At 41.6% G+C, this 9496-nt stretch overlaps 1 pseudogene across 1 annotated transcript; it reads right to left on the reverse strand.

The window, feature by feature from the left end:
* Positions 1-7228: 7228 nt before the first annotated feature.
* Positions 7229-9091, reverse strand: LOC307195933 (putative RNA-binding protein Luc7-like 2; annotated as a pseudogene). Its single transcript has 2 exons — positions 8661-9091; positions 7229-8493 (listed from the first exon to the last, which is right to left on the reverse strand). The product of its transcript is annotated as a putative RNA-binding protein Luc7-like 2 (transcript).
* Positions 9092-9496: the final 405 nt, after the last annotated feature.

A 9496-nucleotide genomic window follows, 5' to 3' on the forward strand; every position in this document is an offset into this window, starting at 1 on the left:
CTGCAATCGAACTGGCAAATATTTACCTTGGAATCCGAGTGACTGAAAATATTTGGTTGGAGCCAGATGCGTCGCGTGTCTGTCACAGAAATATTAGCTAAAGGAGTGATTTAAGAAAATAAAATGGTGGGTGGGGTGCCTGCCTGACCGAGATGTTTACTTTCCTTTGGCTCCTACGAAGCAAGGGGAGCTTCTGACAATCCCGGAGGGAATGTGAACAGCTGGGAAGCAGGCCAGACTGGGGGAGGGGGCGGGGGCGCGGGGAGAGAGAGAGAGAAAGTTTTGGTTTGGGGCGGATAGTTTTACATGAATCAAAGATGTGGGAATTACATCTTCCTTAAAGGCTCTTAGTAATGCTCTCAAAACAACTGACCCTGGAGACATAAACTGTTAAGTGGTTTCGTTATATTTTCAGTTCTAGAGTTCATCTAAAACAAGGGCACGGTGCTACTATTTGGGAACCAACAACTCCTATCAGAAATGCTGTTTTCTGAGCGGTTTGTCTGTCCTGAGGTGCGGGTGAGCCAGTTCATATAGCTTAACGTTGAAAAGATGCTTTCAACATGCCTGCCACCGTGGTGAACTACACTGGCCCATTGCCTAGCAATTCTCACAGCCAACACAGACCTGGGATGAGTTATCATTAGCTAGCTCCATTTTACAGATGAGAATCAGCTACAGAAACATTGTATGACTTGCCCAAGATCTCACGACTCACGAGTGGCGGAGCTGGAATTGAAACCCAGACAGCCTGACTCTGCTCTTTGCCTCCCCTTGAGAGCGTCAGTGATCGTGAGGTGCATCTCTGGCCTGTAATTCTACAGGTGAGGGGAATGAGATTCCTGCTGCTGACTGGGAGGCTTTGTGTGTCTGTGGCCAAAGGTAACCTCTTTTATTGATCTCTGTTGCTATCCTGTGTGGTGCTAGGAGATGCTGCTAGTGAAGAAAGTAAAATTTAAATGTAACTAAAATAAGCCTCTAGTAAAGAATTCCAAAAAAGGAGTCAATATTTGATTTATTTTTCAAATGTAAAGAGAATACAAGGTATATGGTGGTGTGGACTCAAGTGATAGTCTTCACCTCTCAAGGGAAGAAACAAATACTCAGAGGAGGCATATTGAGTACCTGACACCCATTACAGATTGGACCCACTTTCTCCAACCATCCTTAACATACTCTTAAACTAGAATCTGTGTCTAAAGACATGACTTTTGAAAAGAGGTTACATTCAGTCAAATAGTTACTTTACATTCAATCAACCAACTGATTTTGGGGGGGATCAACTGACTGTTTTAAATTGAACTAAGCACTGTTTTTCTAGATCTAATTCTGTGTTAACAGAAACCCTGTGGTATGAAATTAGAGTTACCAAAATATAATTTCCAGATTCCCAGTCTCTTAGCCTAGACACCTTCAAATCACCTTAGCCCCTGTCTCGCCTTTGCTACTCACATCTTCCTCAAAACTTTCAGCGACTCCCCTCTGCTTTGAGATGACCACCAAGCTTTAGCCTACCATTCTAGGCACTCCTTGATCTGTCCCAGGCTAACTGGAAGCACAAATGTGGGAACCAAGAGAGCCTGAGGTTTAATTCCATCCCTACTACTGAATAACTGAGGAGACGTCCTTTCTCTGTGGGCTTTAGTGCCTTCATCTGTAAAATGAAGATGTTGGGATAGATGATTCACCGGCCCTCATTAGTGGAATACTCTTGGCATCTGCCCCTCTAGCCTTCTTTCCTGTGTCTCCTCTTCATGTACCACAAACCTGAGCCCCAGTACACCCAGGAGCCTGCACATTCCCATCTCTGCCTTATCTGGAATGTTCTTCCTCCCTCTTCTCCAGATAACCAAATCCTTTGCTTAAAGACTCAAATGTAATGCCATCTCTCTCATGAAGCTTTCTCGATTTCCTTGGTGGGAAGTCATTTTTTCGGTCTAGCAACTGCATAACCTAGTAGCTGACCCTCCTTTTGAGCACAGAGCCATATTTGGATCATCTGTATACCTTCAGGGTCCAGGTCATCTTTGTATCCTCTCCAATGCCAGGCAAAAAGAAGGCATTAAAAGCAGCAGGTAATAAATGGGAATTAAATGTTAGCTTGTGTTAACTACCAGAAATGAGTATATACCTATTAAGTGTATGCTATTCTTTTTTAATGTTGATAATAATAGATATGTATTGAATGAGTGAATGAATGAAATAAATTGCAAACAAAAAAACCCTATGAAAATATGCCAAGTTTTCTTAGACTGGGTCTCTAGACATGAAGTAAAAGAACATATATTTTTCCTGGAAACATCCAGTAAACTGAGGCAATATTTGGGGTCAGAATTTCCAGTTGTGCATGTATAGACATGTTTAAAATTTAAAGAGCCATAGGAACCTTAAAATTTTGAATGGGTAGTCTACATCAGATTTTATAAATTTATTTTATTTATTCTTTTTTTTGGCTGCATTGGGTCTTCGTTGCTGCACACAGGCTTTCTCTAGTTGCAGTGAGCGGGGGCTACTCTTCATTGCGATGCACAGGCTTCTCATTGCGATGGCTTCTCTTGTTGTAAAGCACAGGCTCTAGATGGGGGCTTCAGTAGTTATGGCGCACAGGCTCAGTAACTGTGGCTCTCAGGCTTCGCTGCTCCGTGGCATGTGGGATCTTCCCGGACCAGGGCTCGAACCCATGTCCCCTGCATTGGCAGGAGGATTCTTAACCACGGCGCCACCAGGGAAGCCCCTACATCAGATTTTAATCTCAGCACCTTGAAATTCTCCATTCTTTCTGTTGCAATAAATATCCTCATAAATTGAGTACTTTTTTAAAAAGTAAACTCTAAAATAGAAATAAATGACTTTATCAATTTAACCAAAAGTGATATATAAATAAATTTCAAACTCAGTGGTCAAATACTACAAGTATTGTAATATATAAATGCCTACCGGTACAACATGTCCCGTTGAGAACAGAACCATTGCAAATGAGTGAAGGCAATAAGCTGCTGGCTGTTGCGTGCTGTGGAATAAAATCTGCAACTATGGAAATAGAGTGCCTCTGTCTTGAGGAAAAAGCATTTGACCATGAATGCAACTCAGCACCAATCCTCATCTTGGCTAATGAGAGGGTACAACATCAAGACCCAGGGGTCCAGGGAATGAAATGTTTCTAACACTGCCTTTCTTTCCTTCCTTCTTTCCTTCCTTCCTCACTTCTTCTCTTGTTTTGATCCAAAAGGAATACAAAGTTATATAAAATTGAAACATTGTAAACACAACACATACAGCGAAATCTCCCAAATTCCATCCCACTTCACCCCATCCCCAAGTATCACTGTTAACATTTTGGCCCACATTCCTCCAATTTTTTCCCTACATATACTAAAATTATTATTGTTACCGTTGATTTTTATCACAATAGAATCATACCTTGTACACCACTCAGTGACTTGCTTTGCTACATGTCGAATTCCTAGCTTTACAATATATTGCCCACAACTCTGCTGATGGGTTTTTACTGATATTCCACAATTTTAAACAGTGCTCTGGTGAACATCCTTGTACACATACTATTTTGCTTATGACACTGCTTTCAGGCAGGGCAGATTCCATCTTCAAAAGCTGCAAAGGAGGAGCTTTAGTTCAGTAGATTTTTTAGTGATAAAGCAGTCAGTCAGTGGAGCAGTTTCAAGGCAGATTAGATAAAACGATTCTTGGGAACAGAAGGAATCACACCACACCTAAATTAAAGGGAACTTCCCAAGAGGCTCTCTGCCCTCCTCCCTCAGCATCCATCACACAGGCCCGGTTTATCTTTGGAAGCTGAGCCAGTTATCTTTGATACCTGAGTTCCCTTGGCAACACCTAGATCTGAAGGGCATCATCATATCACAGTGTATGTAAAATGCATAAAGGGTAGGCATTTGCATCTGTGAATTAGGAGGATAACAGGTAGGGGGATTCAAGAAGTTCAACAATCAAGGCTTTCAGACGACAGGGGTGCATTTGAAAAGTCTTTTGTAATTAGGGGTAAGGAGAGTGGGTTTGTTTGATAGCTTCTTGCTGTCTGGCAGCCCAACCCCAGTGCTTTGGTGCAGAGCTCTGAGCCTGCTGGCTCCTCTGACAGCCTCTGGAATCCCTTCCATCCTGGCCGGGAAGGGTAACTTTGACAAGTCTCTTCTGAGTGGGGGCTTTCCTTTGTCCCTGGTCAGTGGCCTCCAAGCTTGTCAGGTTCTGGTATGGGATAAAAAGACCTACTGCTTCCTACTCTGTGGGGACCGAACTTCTTGTGTCTGTTATGAGTGTTCTGAAATGGCCACTCACCCAAATAAACTATTTCTGAACACCCTCCCCCTGCTTTTGTTTGTTTCTTTGTTTTTGGTCTGAGTCAGGAGATTTCCTCGTTCTTTAGGTTAATGAGGATTTAAAAATACAGAACCAACCAATTTGAACTTGCCTTCCAACCCCTCTGACTGCCTTATTTTATAGATGAGGAAATGACTGGCCTAAGGTTATAAACCTTGAGAATCATAGAGCTTTTAAATCCCTACAGATTACTGTCTTTTAATTGGTATTATTGACTTGTTAACATCAAGGAACTATGAGAACTAGTAGAACATGCTTGTTAAAGGGTCCTTGTCTTGAATGCCACAGAGAGGTTTATCAACACAGAAATAACAGTTATAATAATAACAACAAATTATTATATAATAAGTATATCTTATTCTTTAATAAAAGATAATTATTATTATTAAAATGATAACGTCAGGCACCATTCTAAATGCTCTAGATCCTGTTACTATCTGTTCCTTTTTTTTCTCTTTCTTACTTTGCCTCCTCTTGAATTGATTTTTTTTTCTACTTCCATTTCCCTGTAATTGTTTGGAAAGCATATGCACTGTTTATTATTTCAGTGATTACACTAGCTGGTTTAGCATGCTGACTTAAAGTCTGAAGTAACTGTCTTTACCTCTAAATAATCAAGGACTTTGGACAATTTTAATTCTACTACAAGCCCAGTATTTTTGTTTTTGCTTTGTTTTGTTTTGTTTTTTGGCTGTGCCATGTGGCATGCCGGATCTTAGTTCTGCGACCAGGGATCGAACCTGTGCCCCTTCATCGGGAGCTTGGAGTCTTAACCGCTGGACCACCAGGAAAGTCCCCCAGTATTTTTATTCTATTTCCCCTCCAAAAATTAGACACTGTTATAGTATGTTTTTCCATAGTCCATATTTGCTGAGATATGACCTCATATTTACCAATATGTTTATTCAGTGGTCCTTTTTGCACCTCAGGCTTTTCATTTTTTATTCTGCTAAAGTACATCCTTTAGGATCTCCTTTAGTGAGGGTCTTTGTGTGATACATTCTCTCAGGTTATTGGGAGCAGGGAGGGCTGTTTTTATTTCTTTTCTCTGTTTTGATTTCCTAGAAATATTCTTTGTATAATACCTTTTCTTGAAATAAAGCTTCACTGGACATGGACTTCTAGGTTGATAGCTATCTTCTCTCAGCACAATGAAGAAATTCTTACAATGTATTCTCTTCCGTAGTTGCTCTTACAAAGTGAATTATGAGTGTAATTGCTCATTTTTTAAAATTAATTAATTTATTATGTATTATGGCTGTGCTGGCTCTTCGTTGCAGTGTGTGGACTCCTTGGTGCGGTGCGCAGGCTTCTCTAGTTGCGGCACACAGGCTTCTCTAGTTGCGGTGCGCGGGCTCTAGAGCACAAAGGCTCAGTAGTTGCAGCACGCCTGCTTAGTTGCGGTATGTGGGATATTACGTCCCCAACCAGGGATCGAACCTGGGCCCCCTGCATTGAGAGCGTGGTGTCTTAACCACTGGACCACAAGGGAAGTCCCTCATTGCTCATTTTATAGGTGATTTTTTTTTTTTCTCTCTGGCTACTTTAAGATCTCTCTCTCTCTTTCTCTCTTTCAACTTTTTTGTATTCTGCTGTTTCACTATGATTTCACTATGATGTGTCTAGGGGAGACTTTTTTTTAATACATGCTCACTGAAATTCACTGGGTTTCCTGGATCTAAGAAATACCAGCTCTTTTGCATTCTTATTATATTTTCCTGGAACTCTTGTTTGTTGGACCTTTACACTAGCCTTAGTCTCTTTATAATATGTTCCTCTTTTTATCTCAATCTAATACATGTGGATAATATCTTCAGATCCAGTTTTCTAATTCTTTCTTCAGCTATGTCTGACCTCTTTTAAATGCATTGAGGGGTTTTGGTACAGCTTTATTGAGGCATAATCAACATACAATAAACTGTACATATTCAAAGTGTACACTTTGTTAAATTTGGACATATGCATATACTCATGAAATCATCACCACGGCCAGTATAATAAATAAATCCTTCATCCCTAAAAGTTTCCTTATGCCACTCTGTAATTCTTTTCTCTAGTTCTTCCCTACCACTACCCCTTGTCAAACAATCATTGATTTGCTTTCTATCTTATAGATTAATTTGCATTTTCTAGAATTTTACACATATGGATTTATACAACATGACTTTTTTTTTTTTGATGGTGGTGGTGATTTTCATTTTATTATTTTTTACAATAAGGGTGTAATCTTTATAACTCCACACACACAAAATAAAACAAGAAGTGCTTATGAAAGAGTCCCTGCTCCCACCCCCCATCTCAAAACATCCTGAACATAGCTATTCAATAGAACAGAAAAATCAAGACATGTTTGATTTCAAAATTTCAATAAAAAAGCAAAGCATGTAACGCAACAGCTGTTCAACTTCCCACTCTAAAATAGGCACCATTAGACAAACAAAACTCCCAGTATTTTAAATTTCTCCAGCACACATTCCAGTATAAATGTTCTGAACTGTAATCAGCTAGTAATTAATAATGGGAATAGAACCTTAGAACAGAAGTTATATTGCTTCCCTGCACCCCTTTCTCTTACAATTAGAGGGTAGAGGTATCAGGGGATACAGAGTCAAAGGAAGAAGGATTAAAAAGAAATTCCCAAAGTTGCTGTTTTTTTGGACGAGAAAGGAAGACAGCATTTTACAAATGTTCAAAAAAATCCCAAAGCAAGTAACACAATTCATTCACTATCACTCCTACTAGAAAGAATAAAGACATCAGCATCTTATTATATAAAACTGTACTTTCAGAAGTGTATTACAAGTTCACCAGAAACTATGGATGTAGTTTTAGGCTTCATCAAAGAAAACAAGTTCAGATCAAGTTAGATGCTATACACCTAGCCTAGCTGGATAGGTGTCTGGAACTGCTCACTGTGTCACCCTGAACAGCTGTAAACTAAACAATAGTATGTAACTCCAGAGGAAGCTTAAGGATTGAGGATATGTACACAGCTAATTATATCTCCCCTGCTTCACGCTCTTCAGAGCTCCTCCTGTCTTCTGATCTGCCATTAGCGCTCTCATAGGACCGCTTCTTACCTTTTCAATCTCTGTCACGAGGTGATCTGTCTCTTGAATTCCTGTCTCTGTCACGTGATGCTAAGTCTTGTTCTCTGAATCTCTCTTTTGAGGATCTCCTCCTGGATCGCTCTCTGCTCCTGTCTCTAGAACTGTGCCCACTTCTCTGGTAGCTGCGACTGCGACTATGGCTGCTGGAGCGGGACCTGTGGCGATGGCGTTTCTCCCAGGATTTGGATCGAGTTCTCCTTTTCCATTCCCGTGACATGGAGCGAGACCTATGTCTGCGATACTCTCTGGACCTGGATCTTTTAGGATTCTTGCTATGTGATCGAGACCTCCTCAGCTTCTCCCTTTCTTCTCTCTCCCTTTCTTCTCTTCTTCTCAGGCGTTCCTGGTTTCTTTTCTCCTGCTTCTTAGCTACAACTCTCTTTAATTCTTCAAGTTTCTCTCTTATTTCAATAAAACCCAGGTGCAGTTTACCCCCAAAATGATCAGCCAGTCGTCTGTCATTATCATGAAGACCTAAATAGGCAGAGCAAACTTCACAGACTCGAAGTTTCTGCTGCTGGAAACTGGAAGCTTCCAGCTTCCAGAAACTGGCATAGAATTCCGATAAACTTCCTCTGCTTCTCTTTTCTTTGCCCGTGCTTTCTCTACTTCATCCATTACTTTCTGGGATTCCTCCACATTCCCTTCAGCTCCTAGCTGTTCCACCTTAGCCAACAATTTACCGATTTCATTTAACTCATGAACACGTTCTGCCTTTGCTGCAACTTCAGCACTAATCTCTTCCTGAGTTTCTGCTAATCTTTTCTTAGCCACTTCTGTTCTTCGATCACAATCTGCAATGAATGACTGCAGATGATCCATAGCATCGAGTTCAAAGAAAAAATCTTGTTCTTTGGATGCAATTTCATAATCTGCTCTTAAAGCCAGGTCATGGACTTTCAGACATTCTCCAAGATCTATTCTAGTTCCAGACAGGACATCATGGAGGCAACAATTCAGAAGGTGACTCTTGCATACTCTGTCTTCACTGAATTTGATTCATTGATGAGTAGTATCTCGCGGTACCCTGCTTCCATTTATGCAGTATGCTAGGCATTGGCACGATTTTCAGTGGCACACAGACGGTTGCCACCACCAGGGCCTTCTGGCCCAACACAGCAGTGAAAATCCAGTCATTTCAGCTAAATAATATCGTGGACTTGTAAACATGGGTTCATTGGTAAATCCTCTTAGTCGTCCCGGGAGGTGCCCATCAACTGGTCCAGCATCGCGCGCATCTGGGCCTGTGCAGACATGGTGGCGGCATAGCGGGCGGACGGACGGGGGTGGGGCGCAGACCGGGCCCTCTCGGGCGGGGGAGACAAGGGGAAGGGGTCGGGGAAGGTGAGACGCTGTCTCGGTTGCCGCCGCTGCCTCGAGGCGTGTGGAAAAGGGAGCTGGAGGGGTTGCAGGAGAGTCCGGGCTGCGCTCCTCACGACGACGCGTACGTGGAAGGCAGCAGCCCCTGAAAGCGACCCTCGTTCCCTCACTCTCCGTTGGGTTCCTGGGACAGAAGCAATACTGGCTAACCAAGCTCTCGTCTCCAACACCGCCACCCGCCAGAAGACGTCAGCCCCCCTTCAAGCTCTGACGCCGCTCGCCGCCACCGTCGCCGTCAACATGACTTCTTTTTTGGGGTCTGATTTCTTTCACTCAACAAAATTATTCTGAATTTGTCCATGTTGTTAGGTCTGTCAATTGTTATTGTTGTTTTTATTTCTGAGTAGTACTCCATTGTACAGCTATAACACTATTTATTTTGTCACTTGTTGTATATTTCCAGTTCTTGGCTACTACAAATAAAGTTGTTATGAACATTCATGTACATCTTGTTATGGACATGTGCTTTCATTTCTTAGGTAAATATTTAGGAATGGAATAGCTGAATTATATCATATGCATATGTTTAACTTTTTTTAAGACACCGCCAAAGGGTATTCCAAAGTGGTTTGTACCATTTTACATTCCCACCAGCAATCAATGAGAGTTCCAGTTCTCCACATCCTTGTGGTATTATGAGGCTTTTTGCT

The sequence above is a fragment of the Stenella coeruleoalba genome (assembly GCF_951394435.1).
Source record: "Stenella coeruleoalba genome assembly, chromosome: 1".
NCBI lineage: Eukaryota > Metazoa > Chordata > Mammalia > Artiodactyla > Delphinidae > Stenella > Stenella coeruleoalba.